The 15,365-nt window shown below is 42.0% G+C and overlaps 1 protein-coding gene across 7 annotated transcripts in view; it reads right to left on the reverse strand.

The window, feature by feature from the left end:
* The window catches only part of MGAT5 (alpha-1,6-mannosylglycoprotein 6-beta-N-acetylglucosaminyltransferase), a 370,599-nt gene extending 360,492 nt beyond the window's left edge, over positions 1-10,107 (reverse strand). For 3 of the 7 annotated variants that reach the window (XM_072613265.1, XM_072613263.1, XM_072613260.1), the window contains exons 1-2: positions 9,667-10,073; positions 6,224-6,363 (exon numbers count right to left, since the gene is read on the reverse strand). The gene's annotated coding sequence lies outside the window, so the exon portion shown is untranslated. Of the gene's footprint in view, positions 1-6,223; positions 6,364-9,666 lie in introns of all 7 variants that reach the window. The other 4 variants (XM_072613264.1, XM_072613259.1, XM_072613261.1 and 1 more) reach the window with 4 other exon arrangements.
* Between the last annotated feature and the right edge of the window lie 5,258 nt (positions 10,108-15,365).

Genomic DNA, 15,365 nt, shown 5'->3' on the forward strand with positions numbered 1-15,365 from the left:
AGAGATCACAAAGGTAATATTGACCTACTTCAGGGGTGAAGAGATAAAGAGTAATTGCCCACAAAAATATTCTAAAAGGAATAGGATTTTTTTCTGACTTCTCATTTCTAAAGGACTCTACTATGCAATACATACAAAGACACTACTTAAACACATGAATAAATACCTAGAATTTCATTTCAACAATGAACGTTTATTATGTGCCTAGCTCAGAAATATAAAGATGAACAATACACAATCCTATCCTTAAGAAGCTTATAATCTAGCAGGAAATAGAAGATAAATACAAAAGTCATAATGTTGATAAGTGAACTGAGGAGGTTCAAATAGAGTACTTGGAGAAATTTGAGAAAGGAGAAATCATTGATAGCTACTGGGATCGAGTAAGGTTTTGTTAAGGAGATAGCACCTAAACTTAAGGCACACAGACCAAAAAAAAGGGCAAAATGGCATCCGGAAATCAGATCTGGAGCATCTGGCAAAATGGCATCTGGAGCTTTGACCCAGAGGCTAATACGCTAATGGTTAGAAGGTGTTTCCTTTACCCTGTCCCAAGGTTTCATTGAATAGGCTGGCTGCTGCCCTGCCCTCTTCCCCAACAAATTCAACCTTAGGCCTTCCCAGCCTTATCCTTCCTGTCTTTCCATTGTGCCCATAGAAACCTACCTCTATTGTTAACAAACACCATTCATCCAAGAACTTTTCCAGTTACCTTGCTCCCACTTTCTGGTTCTTGTTGAAACCTAGCTTTCTCCTGAAGACACCTTATCTCTTGGTACTCTCTTCTAGGACCCTTGTCCTACAACACATCCTCATAAACACATAAGACCAAGGGGAAAAGATCTCATACTCCTTGCTCTCCACCTCCATTGATTTTGACAAACATTTTTTCTTTTCCAAAGTTCACTTCATCGTGTCCATATTCTTGTTTTTGTCATCCATTTCCCTCCAAGTCACTATTCTTCCTCTAATAGTGCCTGGATCACAGATAGTCTCCACCCCACCCCCTGCCCAAACCTGCTTCTTTCAAATATTCTGTTCTCCCCATGACTCTACATTTCAACTGCCATGACCAGTCCAGTCTACCTCAACCACACCCAAGAATAGTGAGAATAAAGTTTCATGTCCCTTTCAGTTGACCTACCTCAACTGAATTTGCTCCTAGTGGTAGCATTCCTTGTCAATAGCTATGCCAGAAAAGAATCTTTTAAGATAGAAAGTATGCATGGGAAGGGGAGTAGTATATAAAAAGGCAAGTTGGGACCAGATTGTGGAAAGAGAATCAGGAATTTTTAAATTTTATTTAATAACCACTGGGCATTATTTGAAAATGTGAAGCACGGGACCTTCCTCAGAAATAAAACCTAAGAGAAAAGAGGGAAAAAATGAATAAGCAACCAACTGAAACACTGTGAGGGAAGGAGAGTAATGGAAGAAGAGATAAGAAGACCAGTTAGGCCATTCCAGGACAGAAATTGAGGCAGGTTGGTGACACTGAGAACAGCATACTTGGTCCCAAGTCAGGAAAACCTAAACTCAAACCTGGCCTCAGACAACTACGTGATCATGGGTAAATAACATCTGTTTGCCTCAGTATCCTCCTCTGTAAAATGGGGATAATAATTAACACCCAGCTCCCAGCGTATTACCTAAAGTGTTTAGCACAGTGCTTGGCACATAGTAAGCACAACATGTTAGCTGCTAACATTATCATCATCATTATCAACATCAGTAGTGGTAGAGGTAGTAGTGGAAATAGAGGTGGAAGTAGTTGTAATGGTAGTAATAGTGATGGTAATAGTAGTAACATCCAGGCCAAGAAGTAATAAGGTTCTAAACCAAGCTAGTAGCAATAAGGGGAAAGGAAGGGATAGATGGGTGAGGTACAACAGAAGTAGAACTGACAAGACTAGGGCAATGTTTGGATCTAAGGACTGAGGGAAAGAGAAAAGTAAAGATGACCCTAAGGGTTGAGGGACTTACAACTAGGAAAAATACCATAAGCAGAAATAAGGAAATTAAGAAACAGGGCAGTCTTTGGAAAGCTGATGATGTGATGGTAAGTTTACTTTTAAACCTGGGGTATATGTAGGACCAATGGGACATCCAAGTGGAAATTTCTAAAAAGCAGTTGGAGGTTAGTGATAAATACACAGATGTGAAAGTCATCTGCATAGTGGTGATAACTGAAGACTAAAAACATCTAAACGACATTCTTCTCACAGGATAAAACATCTCTTTCCATGAGGTACTATACCACATGGCCATAAGAATTCCACAAACTCAAAAACTTTTGTTTGAACCTCCTTCTCAAAGGAAGAAAAACCATTCTACTCTATTTCTTGAGAAACCAAGTCATTTCCTGGCCAGAGAATAAGCAACAACTTTAATTTCAAAATATCCAAGGGAAAATATCCCTAAGGAAATGAGGCACAGAGATTTGGTTCTTCCTGGGAAAGTATTTCAACTGTGTACCAAGTAACTCTGCCAACAAGGAAAAATCCAATTCAGTTCAACAAATTCAATTAAATGTTTGTTGAAGGGGAAAAACAATGATCATTCTTCCACAACCATTTTTGATCTTTCACTCCACACCAACTGGTCACTTATATGATTAGAAAATACTAAACTTTTGGGAGGCATCTTTAGAGATTACCTATTCCGAATCACTTATTTTTAACAGGAAACCCAGACACGAAGAGGTCAGTTTGAATTTAATTAAGCTGCGTTTATTTTTTTATATTGCTTTGGTAGTGTCTTTTAATATTTCATGTGCTCTATACATTTCTGAATAAAATATAAATCCTTAGACAAAAACATCTTCTTTGCCTATATACTCATTAAAGGAGGTGCCCAGTGCTGCTAACTGATTATTTACTAACCAGATAACATGGGCAAAAATGGGGGGAAAGGGACAAAGTATAAAATAGGGAGAAGTCAAAGAGAGAATTAGTAGTGCTTGAAGCAATGCCAGAAGTATAAATGAAGAAAAAAATTCTATTAGCATTCCAACATGGTAACTCCATGGAGTCAAGTGGTCCTAGTGGTCAGATGCTGTGGTATTCAGGAATGTTTTTCTAGGCTTCTGCTCTTTCTAGGATTCCACAGAAACTTTGGTGATGCTACTGAGGCAGGGGGATCTTTACTTTGACAAATCTCCTAAATGAATCCCCTGCCCAGACATTCTTGCCCCATTCCTTACTCCTCTTTTTTCAACTTTTCCTTTTTTTTAATCTTTTAACAAAATAAAAATACATGTTAGAAGAAACCAAGGTCAAAGTTCGTACCAAACAAGAAAAGCTGAAACACTTAAGACAAAAAATAAATAACCTAGAGAAGGAGAAGGCTTTGAAGACAGATGTTTGAAAATTAAGAATACAGAGTATTGCTGAATTTTAAGGAAAAAAAACAACTTCAAAAGCAAAACCAGAGAAAAGAGGGATGAAATCTAAGATACTCCTTATAACCTGTTATGGAGAGGCAGTTATAACATGATACACTGTCCTTCTGACTCAAGGAAAATGCTCCTGAGCCAATGTCAGTAGCAAATGTGCTTTAAATTGTTGAGTAGTGGAGAAGAATTTACATTAAGCTATCCACAGTCTCTACAGGTTCTTCTGGTAACCAAAGTAGACATTTATTGTGAGCTTGCCAGATTCAGGCAGAGAGACTTAAGCCACGGGAAGAAATGTTTTTCTTTGATAGTTATAAAGTTTACTGACCAGATTTGGGATCTGACTGACCCCCTTTATATCATCTCTAATCAACTAAGCTGTCTCAGATAAGAGGTCAAAGAACAAATGACTCCAGTGGGCTCCAAAGCAGGGGCAACAGAATATGCTCACAGGGGCAAGAGTGTGTGATCAATGAACAGGAGAATGAGAAGTTAAGAAGTTTCCCTGCCTCCCTCCCTGCCCCAGTCATATAGGGCCTCATCTTCAACACATCTATACTAGCCCCCTAGTCACTCTGGACTGTACCCTGTTAAACTCCAGTAACTCCCTATTGACTCTAGGATCAAGTATTGTTTGATCTTTACCTTGTCCTTTTTAAACATCTAATATACATAATTATTAGCATACTGGTACCAGTATTGTATATTTGTGTTATAATGACCACAATTATTAATAAGGTAGTATATAATTTAAGTAAGTAAAGCTTGGAGTCCACTGTCCTAGAGTCTAACTTCATAGAACAAATCCCCTTAATAAAAGAATTTGTTCTGTAAAACTTGGATTCAGTCAAAAGTCCTGACTCAAGGACCTAGAAGGCCACATGTGACCCGAAGCCAAAGGTTCCCCACCCCTGGTCCTAGACCACGAATAAAGAAGGCAAGTGGGACTCTGGAAAGCAATGGTTTTAACAACAACAAAAAAATAACACAACAGCTAGGCTCCCCTACTTCCCCTCCTTCCCACTCACCCACCCAGATTGCTGGGATTTTCCAAGCTGGAAATAGAAAGGAGGCTGAGGAAGGATCACAGCCGCAGAGGTAACCAATTCTCCCTTTTAAAAGGCCTTACTGTTAAAACTGATGGGTTCAAACCCCAGAAAGGCACACTTTTGCAAGTGTCTTTCTAGGGAAATGGGGGTAGACTCAATCGTATAGTCGTATAAATCAATAAGCATTGATTAAGTACCTACTCTTTTCTAGACACTGGGCATACAAAGACAAAAGTGAAAGTTCCTGCTTTCAAGGAGCCTACAATCTGGTGTCAATGAAAATTCGTTTAAATGTACGGACACAGGAAAAAGACCCCAAATTCTACCTGTTACACAAATGGCTATAGTGAGTGTCATAGTATTCTGGGACCTCCATGACATAGATTTCTAGGGTAAGTGTTGGTTTTTACTACAAGGAGAGAAGACTGGATACATTAACCATTACATTAAAAATGTAATTAATGTATTTATATTATATTAAAAATGGATACATTAGAAATAAAAATAGAAATTAAAAGGAAAAAATTACTATGGTGAAAAGAAACCCTGGCAACCATGGTTAGTTCCATCTTAATCTAATTTAATTTCCCCCTCAAATATACACTGAGATTTTCTCAGTATGTAAAATTAAAGTGCAGGAATTCCCTCTGCCAACAAACAGATTTGGGGCAATGAAGTGGGTACAGTGGCTGGAATGCCAGGCCTGGAGTCAGAAAGACATGAGTTCAAATCCAGTCTCAGTCACTTACTAGCTGGGTTACCCTCAGCAAATTGTTTAACCCTGTTTGCCTCAGTTCATCTGTGAAATGAACCAGAGAAGGAAATGGCAAACGGTTCCAGTATCTTTGCCAAGAAAATCCCAAAATGGAAAAGTCAGATACAACCAAAAACAAAAACAAACCAACAAACAAAAAAAGAAAAAACAACAACAATCAGGCAGATCTCAGCTGATCCATGAATACACACTAAATAAGTCTCAGGGATCTACTTGAATTAAGATCACACAGATCTACAAGATCTACAAGATCACACAGATATTAAAATTCTGACTCTAGATTTTCAGGACTACAACCCCCGAACTATATCTGCTCTTCTAAGTTACCTCATAGCTTCACTATTTTTATTCATATGAATATTGAATACTAAATATCCAGTAAAATTTTCTTAAGAGTATATAGTCTTCAAAGCAATTTTTAATGCTAAAGGTGGCTTGGTAAAATGTAATGACTAGCTCCACATCTCTCTTCCTATTTCATCAAAATCTGACATATCCACAAAGACCAAAACTCACAAGACATACCATAATCTTAAAAATACTTTCTCTTCTCATCCTTCCACCTGCCTTTCTGAAAAACACTAGTTTATAATTCAAACTACACCAATCAGCAAGAAAGCACCATGTCACAAAGACCACTCTACCTTACACCTAATTCTTGATAAGAAGTCCTAAAGTAAACACTTCCCCATGTAAGGTAAAGGCCAGGATACAAAAAAGAAAATAGTGCTAGTTTTTTATACTTCCTGGCTAAAACTAAATCACCTGCATCCATTAAAGCTCATAAAAATAGGAACAGACATGAATTAGCCAAAAAATGTCCCGTCATCTAGCCACTACTCATAGGACCTTGGCAAAATTGTTCCAAGGAAATGATTTCACAGAGAACTAGGACCCCAACATTTAGGACTTTATGGAAACTAAGCTCAATATTTCAATTATACCCAGATCAACAGGCAGTTAGCATGGAGGAAAGACCAAGGTTTGACTGGAAGATCAAAGTACCTTTAACTTGATATGGGGCACCCTTCTCCATCAATTGAAGCTCTTTACTGTAACAGCACAGCCTTAGACACTGTAGCAGCTTTAGCATTTCAACTCTTCCGGAGGAAAGTTGAGTAAAAGGCTGATTTGTTATTTTTAAACTGAAAGGGAGGAGGAAAAAAAAATACTGTGAAAGATCTTGGAAGTCCCTGCTCCAAGATGTATGTTTCTATTAAAGACCACTATATATGCAAGCATTATACATGTAAATATGTTAATGGATATATAAATGAATACAGAGGTCACACTTTCAAGTCACAAAACACCAGAAATTCAAAATTTGATCAGATTTTTTTTTAAAAATCTTATTATCTTCTGCTTTGTACCAGTGACTGGAAGTACACAGATGTCATTCATTAATTTCACTGCCCCCCAATTCCCCCAATCATTCCCTTTATCAATCTTTGTCATTTCCATCCTGGTTATAAATCAACACCTATTATATGGATTCTAGGTACATATGAACCAGGCAGGTAGACTCATTTTTTTATGACTTATGTCAATGGAATTGACTGTGGTGGGAGTGAAAGAGAAATGTGGGCACACAAATGAATAACTGAGAAGGTTTTGACATACACCTTACAGAATATCATAGGCAATACTGCTGAGCTTCCCAAAGCTTCTCAGCCCAACAGATAGAGTATCTCCTCTGGTTTCACTAGTGAACCTTATGGACCTTTTTTCAGAATGATTTTAATTATAAAGTTAAATACATGGGTTTACAAAGAAATCCAATTTATATTGCAAAAAATTTCAAGATCTTACTTTAAGAACCACTGCTCTAGTATAAAAAAAAGGCACGAAAAAATAAGGGAAAGAGAGAGTAGGAAGGAATAAGCATTTGTTAAGTGCCTACAATGTTTCAGATACCGTGCTAAGCTCTTTATAAGTCTAACCTCATTTAGAGGGAGGAACATTGGAAGGAGGAAGAGTGGGAGGGAGTGAGAGAGACAGAGGGAGAGAGAGAGAGAGAGAGAGAGAGAGAGAGAGAGAGAGAGAGAGAGAGAGGACAAGGAAAAAAAGGAGACAAAGAGAAAAAGGAAGAGATAAAGGGAAAGAACTATAACCATACTCCCTCTTCAAAGAGACCCAACTTCGTATTTCAGGACCCTTTCATTCCTGGGTTGTTTTTTCTCCCAATGATTATTAGTCGACTGCTTGAAGAGGTATTTTGATTATATCTCAGATCTCAACATTTTAAATTGTAAATTATGGTCAAGGAACGGTTGGGGGGATATCTATTATAATACCATAAGGTCAAAACAGAATCGAACCTTAGTCCTTTTCAAAAATCTGGTTCTTTCAAATCAGAAGAACAAAGAGGGACTAATCCACCACTAAAGCTGGGATGAGACACAGGGTGTGCGTCACACACAACCCCTCCCAACTTGATAAAAGTGAAATGGGATAGGGGTCAGCCCCTACCACACTTCCACCCCACACCCAAAAAGCTTTTCCTCACCATACCTGGAACTTAAGGTGTTTGTGTGCTTTAAACCAGGAATAAGGACGTGCATGCACCCTCTAAGATGCCTTTTGCCGCTTTCCAAGGGTAGCACACTCCTCTAATGTCACCCCAACTTCCTAGTCTCACGCAGAAAATTTTTCGCTCCAACCCCATACCGCCTCCAACTGGCTTCCACCTGCGGCTGTGTGAGCCTGTAAAGCTTCCCAAGGATGGATGTCTTCAAACAAGGAGTGGAAGCGGAGGGGAGGGAGTCAGTGGAAGAACCAAATAAAATATAACATGTCCAGGCTCCCCTGCGCACTCCCTCCATCCTCTTACCCAGAAACCTGGCTCCAACAGTTCTAGTCCTGCTTAGCAAGCCGCTCATGGGCTCTCAAAACAGGGTGTCAGCCAAATAACTAAGTTCCACCCGCGGCTTCATCACTACCCCTATTCCTGGCGAAAGCTATAAAGCTATTAAATAGAATGAGTATACATTATATGGTATATTACTGAGTAAAATGTATACACACACGCCTCCCAAATCCTTTTGCGGGAAGAGGGTTTACTGTAGAGGGAGTGGACTAAAACGGACTGTACTTTATACTCATGGCCAACGGGAAAACTCAGCTTCTGCCTTTCTGCTCCAAGTCCCCTGAGTTCCAAAAGGGGAACACCATCACCACGCTCCAGGCCTCCCGCCGCCCCGACCTCAGCACCAGAATGGGCACCAGAAGAGCAGATGAGAGATGTCAAATCCCCTCCTGACCCTCCCCCAGGTCTGCAGAAAGTGGCTCGCTGGCAGGCTCCAGCAGGGGCTAGAGGAACCCGGATTCGGGAAGGGAGGGGTGGCTGGCAACGCCGGGGGACAGGGGACCGGAGCCCAGGCTACTCCCGCTCCCCCCCCCCCCCCCCCCAACTTTCAGAATTGCTAAGGGTTGAGTAAGGCAGGCGGGCGGGCAGGGTGCCTGCCTGCCTCGCGTGGCTCACTATTAGGCAGGAAGTTCCCTGGGCTCCACTGAGCATGCTCTCGCTTTTCCTCTCCCCCCCCCCCCCCCTTTCCCTTTTCCCCCCTTCTCTCGCCTCTCGCTTTTCCCAGACTCATAAACCACCCTGAGCTGGCGGGCTCACAATCTGGCAACCGCGCTCCCAGGGCTCACTAAGCCCCTAAGTGGGCACTGGCCAGCGTAGCCCTGGGGCGGAGGAGAGAGAGGAGGCCGCAGAGAGCCAGCGCTGCTCACAGCCCCAAGCTCGCCGCATCTCTAGCTCCAGTCTCCGTGGGAAGCGCTCGCTTTCTGCCCCACCATCCCATGCCCAACACCGCTCCCCAACCCCATTCTCCTTGCACCCGGAGTCTAATACAGACCTCCTAGCCTGTTCCCTCGCTCCCTGAACCAGGGGAAGACTCCTGGCCCCCAGGCATCCCGGAGGCAGGAGAGCCTGCGACCTCACTTGGACTTCAGGAGGACTCCCGAGGGTGGGCAGGACTCACTCTCAGAGGCTCCCATTTTTAACAGCCTAATCGCTCATCGTCCTGCCCACCTCTCTCGGACTTCTCTCCCGAAGGGGATGCCCCTGGGCTTCTACCATCCCAAACACGCCTCCAACAACCCTGAAAGCTGCCCCCCTCTCTCTAGGGAGGAACAGACCAAGCTGGGCTGCCCGTCCCGCGGGTGGGACTGAGGAAGGGGTCTCCGGGCAGCAGACCACCCCGGGCTCTGAGTGCCAACCCGAGCGCTGGAGAGCTGCAGAAGGAGGGCAACCCGGGGAGGCTCAGAAGCTGCCCCCCGGCGCTGCCCCTCGGCTTGTCTAGTCACCCCGTTCCTCTCGCTTTCCTTCTCCAGCGGGGCGGCAGGATGGCGTGCTGGGGAGTGAAAGCAGCAAAGATGGGGAGGGGAGGGGGCGTGCGTCCTTGTCCAGCCCCAGGGCAACACAAATCATCGCGGGCGCTCCTTACCTCTGGGCTGCCTCCCTCCTCAGCAGCAGCAGCAGCAGCCCCTGAAGGAGCTGTTCACCCGTCGTCCCTTACAGGAGCCAGTGTGCAAGGATGCGGGGCTGGGCGGGCAGGAGGTCACACCGCCTGCAGGCTGCAGCAGCAGCAGCACCGCGGAGCCTGCCTAGCGAGCTACCTGGGAATGCAACCCGAGCCCGGGAGCCGCCGCCGCCGCCGCTGCAGGCTCCGGGAGACGGGCCGAGTCAGGGACGGTCTGCAAACTCCCAGCTCGGCAGGGACCGTGCACACAACGCGCCAACACTCTTTACAGGGAGAGATCCGCGGTCAGGTTTTCGAGAGCTCCTCCGCAAATTCCTCAGTCCTCCCCTCCCCACCCAACCTCATCCACTTCTGCCTGCTCCTGGCCCGTAGCAAAAGATCTGGATTGCGGCCAGGGACTGTCTGCAAACTCTCCGCCCTCTCAGTCACTGTGCACAACCAATTCTGAACCGGGGAGCTCGGCTGAGGGACCGTCTGCAAATTACTAAAATTACCAGGGAAGCATTCTCCCTGCCTGCCTCCCTTTCCTGCTCCTCTGCCTCCTTGCCCTCCCCTCACCCCTGACCGCCTCAAAGTCAGCAATTAAGTCGGAGTCACTGGACACTTCTGACTGAGGAATTCACGAAACTGCTACTGAAGTTATTCCGCAAATTCTCTCATGAGCCAGGATCTCTCATAATAATCCAGGACAGACAGAAAATGTGAACTGGCACAAACCCTGTGTTAGGGAGGGGGACAGCATAGTGGAAAATCCAGAGTTTAAGGATGAAGGGACCTGGGTTCTGACTCTGACTTTCACAATGACCTCCAAATTTGTGACCTTGGGAAAGTCACCTAAACTCTCTCCCTCTCGTTCTCTGTTCACTCATTGGAGAAATGAGATCTCCAGCTCCCAGAATCTGTGGATATTATGGTCATCTCCCAGGTCCCTGGGGGAGATTCCGAAGGGGAAAGACTTACTTTCCTTGAGGGGAAGAAAGTAGCTCCCAACAAGCATTGACTACATCCGCCATGGATTAAGCCTTCAGGGAAACCATCTTAGACAAGTATATAATAAGCATTATTTCTCATTAAAAGAACAGCATTAACTGGAGATAATAAATGGTAAATTTTACATTCTCAGGTGGTAACAGGGGAAATCTGTCAAAAGATGTGATAATAATAGCTAACATTTATATATAATGACTTAAGGTTTGCAAAGCACTTTACATTTCTGTGTGTATATACATATACATATATATGTATAATCTTATTATACATTATTACAGTACCACTCTGAGATGGGTGCTAATTATCCCTATTTTGCAGGTCACTTGCCCATGGTCACCCAGTAAGTAAATGTTTGAGGCAGAATTTGAACTCAAGTCTTCCTGACTCCAGATCTAATACTGTTTGCACTTTATGGAGCTGCTCTTAACTACCAGACTTATTTACACTCTGTAATAAAGAGTTTAGGAGCAGAGCTTTGGATGGAATCTATCTTCATTGTACAACCAGAATTAATTGTCTTTGTACAATGATAATACAGAAGCTTCTGTTGATTATTCTCTATCCCTCAGTTTCTAGCATGATCCTTCTGGCAGTCAAACATTCCTAAATGCTTTCAACTAAACTAAGGATGAGGAACCATAAACTGCACAGCTGTAAAGGACCTCTAAAGATCATTCAATGTAATAGCTTCATTTTACTAACAGGGCAGTTAGACACAGAGTTCAAGATGAAAAAGAGTTTACCAGTGGCAAAGGTGAACCTAGGTCTCAGTTCATGAGAATACTCAGTACATGACTATTTCCACTACACCATAAAATTGATGCCTTTTCTTCTACCCCCAGAGCCACAAGACACCTTACACATAGCCTCAGACTGGATGCAGTGACCATACCTTTCATGTGACTCTACTTAGAGGTTCAATTGAGAGTAAGAAAACTAAGTAATTACTATCATCTTGACTAATCCAGTTTAACCCCTCTAGGCTTCAGTTTTCGTATTTGTAAATGGAAGAACTTGGATTGGATGACCTCTAAAATTCCTTCCATATCTAAATGTATTATCCTATAAACCTCTTGCCCAGGTTAAGTCAGAGATTCCATCCTTTTTGCAGAATATTCAGAAACTTCTCAGGGTGATGTTTTTGTTTTCGTTTTAACTTTATTCAAGTCTCCATAGATTAATTCATTAGAAATCAAGGAAACCTTTCTAACAATTCCTTTGAACAAAAGATGTCCAGTTCTGAAGTGTATATTTACCTCAGTCCCTAGGAAGATGGGCAAGTTATCTCAAGCTTTTCTCAAGGCACATTTAGGGAGGAAGTAGAATGGTGACATCTGGTGGTCATTAGCCACTGTACTTTTGATGCAAATGGTGTGGATTCTGATGAATTTGCCTAGTCTAGAGCCAAGTGTCCATGTCTGATTAATAGTTTACTACCTAACCTAGAGCTCATAGATTAACTTGAAAGTCTTAGATTAAGGTCAAACCTGAAAGTCTTATATTAAGTTCCAACTTGAAAATCTTAAATTAAGTTCAATAGAATTACTATGATTTGACCTTCAAAATGAAAAAAAAAATTACAATGGAATGTTTATTTGGTAGAAAAACCCATGTCCTGAGGTTTAATACTATCCACTAGCTTTTTTCCAGGGAACAGACATTGTAATTTATATAACAGAGGCTGAAAATCAGCAACTTCTCATAGTCATCAGAATAAAAAACCACCAAGATGCTTCCTAGGTTGGAATTGGGTTTTTCATCCAATATTCTCATCCAACAATTTACCAATATTTTCATCCAACCGAGGAGAAAAAATAATGGTTGGAACTTTAATCACAGGAGATCTGTGAGACAGTATTCAAGGCCCTGAACAATAACAAAGTTAGTTTTAAAGAATTCCACCCTTGTGAACACAAAGACATGATGCTACAAGGAAACTTTTAGATATATTTGACAGTAATGCAGTTGTGCTTATTAAAATCATTCTGTCTAGTTGGCTTGCTATTTGCAAAGTTTAGCTTCATGACTGAATTAAAAAAATATTTATTAAGCATTTACTATGTGCCAGGCACTGTATTAAGTGCTAAGGATATAAATACAAAAGAGATGACCCCAAGAAGTTTACATTCCAATAGGAGATAACAAATAAATGAAGCAATGACAAGGGAAGTGAATGTAATACATTCATGGGGATCCTCCAATTGATTGGTGGGGCCATCTCCCATATTCCTGATTTATATCTTGCCACTGGACCCAGATGGCTCTGAAGGAGAAAGTGAGTCTGGTGACTTTGCACAGCCCTCCCTCACTTTAATCCAATTCACTTGCAAGTCATGGCATCACCTTCCTGATACCATGGTCCTCTTCCAGAAGGAAGGACAAACAGCAACAGTTGATTGATAGAATAGGTCAATGACACATTCTTTTCAGAAATACATATGGTAGCATTGATTTGATTACTGAACCTACAGCAAGAAGGGCATGGGAGTTGCTGGTGTTTGTTGTTTGTCCTTCCAGGGACATCACAAGGGTGATGTCTTGACTTAAATTGGATTTAAGTGAGGCAGAGCTTTAAAAAGGCACCAATCAGCCTCACTCTGTCCTTCAGAGATATAAAAGGTCAAGATGGTGATGGCCCACGATGCAACCAGTGACCTTGGCCTTTCTAAATTAAGGTCTTTCCTGGGTCTTGGTTTGTCTGAGACCACATCTATTCAATGACTAAGGGCTAGGTAAAAGTTGAGACCAAAAAAAAAAAGGCTCAATTTATCTTCACAGAAACATCAGTCTAAGAGTGGAAGGCCCTCAGAGTTTCTGGCAAAAACTGAACGGAATTGCTATTTACACTCATCCTAAGCAATCAAAACCTAAAACTAAACAATAAGCCACAGAGGCTTGGGCTGGGACTATTATTGGCCATTCAGTGAAAGCCAGAGTGATTTAGATTTTAAGGAGGAATCAAGTAGCTCTATTTACAACACAATGGACTTAAAAGCCTGTCTTTTCCCGAGCTGTATTTCAAGAACTCAAAAATGAAAACCGCATGGGACAGAAAGCAAATTGTGCCAGCTTTTTGAGAAAAAAAAAAATCAATGGAAATAAATGAAGAAGGAGAACAAGGAGGAGAAGAAGAAATTAGCAATAGCAATAATAATATATAAAAAATCATTCCTTCTCCTAAGAACCTGGTCAGACCATAATAGTAGTGAGGCACACATGTAAGAAATGTGTGTGATAAGGTTTAATTCATTCTCTACATAGACACCTTCATGAAGAACCCTTGTAGCTGTTCATCCTTCATTCTCAAAGAGGACCAAGAACATCAAGAAGGTAATGTCACACTTACTAGTATGAAGCTATGGGGATGGGGGGGGAATAGTGAGCTAGCCATCGTGTATGACAGGATGGGAGATGGATGGAGTGTCATCTGAGTTGGTCATCTGTTGGGTAGATATAGTAGACTTGTTGAGCTTGCGCTCACTTACTCGCTGATCATAACAGCTTGACCCAGGGTAGGAACTCTATAACTGAGTTAGTTACCTCCCTCAGGGAGTGAAGTCATTTTCTCTGATGATAAGTTACATATATGCTGTAACAGGTTTGAAGAAGTATGGCAGTGACAGGGGAGATGACAAGATGGGCAATTGCCTCCAATTGCCTTAGCCAGGGTTGGGGAACCTGTGGCTTCAAGGCCACATATAGCTCTCTAGGTCCTCATGTGTGGCCCTTTGAATCCAAACTTCATACTGAAGTTCAAAGGGTCATACTTGAGGACCTAGAGGGCTACATGTGATCTCTAGGCCTCAGGTTCCCAAACCCTCCCTTGGGCAATTCTTCCCACAGAAAACTACACATCAAGAAAACATGGTGATACCCATAATCCAAACTCTTTAGTCTATCCTCCAAGATCCTATATAATCTGATCCCATGCAACTGTCTGATCTCATTTTTTACTACTCCCCAACATGAACTCTCTGTTCTGGTCAAGCTGTAGTCCTTACTGTATGTGTAAAAACTTAAGCTGCTTCATTCCTACCCCTGCTCTCCTATATACCATTTTGCTTTGTCTGTGGTTTTTGGTTTTAGGTGAGAAAGGTTTTTATTTATATGAAAGATTATTTTCCGCATTAGATTACATGGTCCTGGAGAAGAGAGTATAATTGTTATACTTTTTAAAAAGATTCTTTTGATGATAAGAACATAGTTGGGGCTCAATAAATCCCTGTTTAGTATCTTCCTTCTGATATGTTTCATGCATATATCATATTTGTACATAGTTACTGACGTTGTCTCCCCCATTAGATTATGAATCACTTGAGAACAGGGACTGAATTTCACCTTTCTTTAATATCCATGGTGCTTAGCCCAGTACATGGCTCACAGTAGGCATATAATAAATCTTATTGAATCAACATGACTTAATTCAGCTCATCAAATATTTATTGAGCATTCTCTCTGTGCGATAAATAATTGTAGGGGTTATACATGTAACCTCTGTCCCAAATTCCACTGGTATGGAACTGTCTACTTACTGGTGGACATGAAGGCCCTGTCCTTTGTGAGGGGCAGACAGAGTAGAGTTGGTGAGAGCAAAAGGGCTCCAGGCTTCTTCAGTACCTTTTGGGACTCTTCAAACTTTAAGTCCTTATGGGGGCTCCTCAAGCTTCTCGTCT

This window comes from Notamacropus eugenii, chromosome 5, assembly GCF_028372415.1.
Source record: "Notamacropus eugenii isolate mMacEug1 chromosome 5, mMacEug1.pri_v2, whole genome shotgun sequence".
NCBI lineage: Eukaryota > Metazoa > Chordata > Mammalia > Diprotodontia > Macropodidae > Notamacropus > Notamacropus eugenii.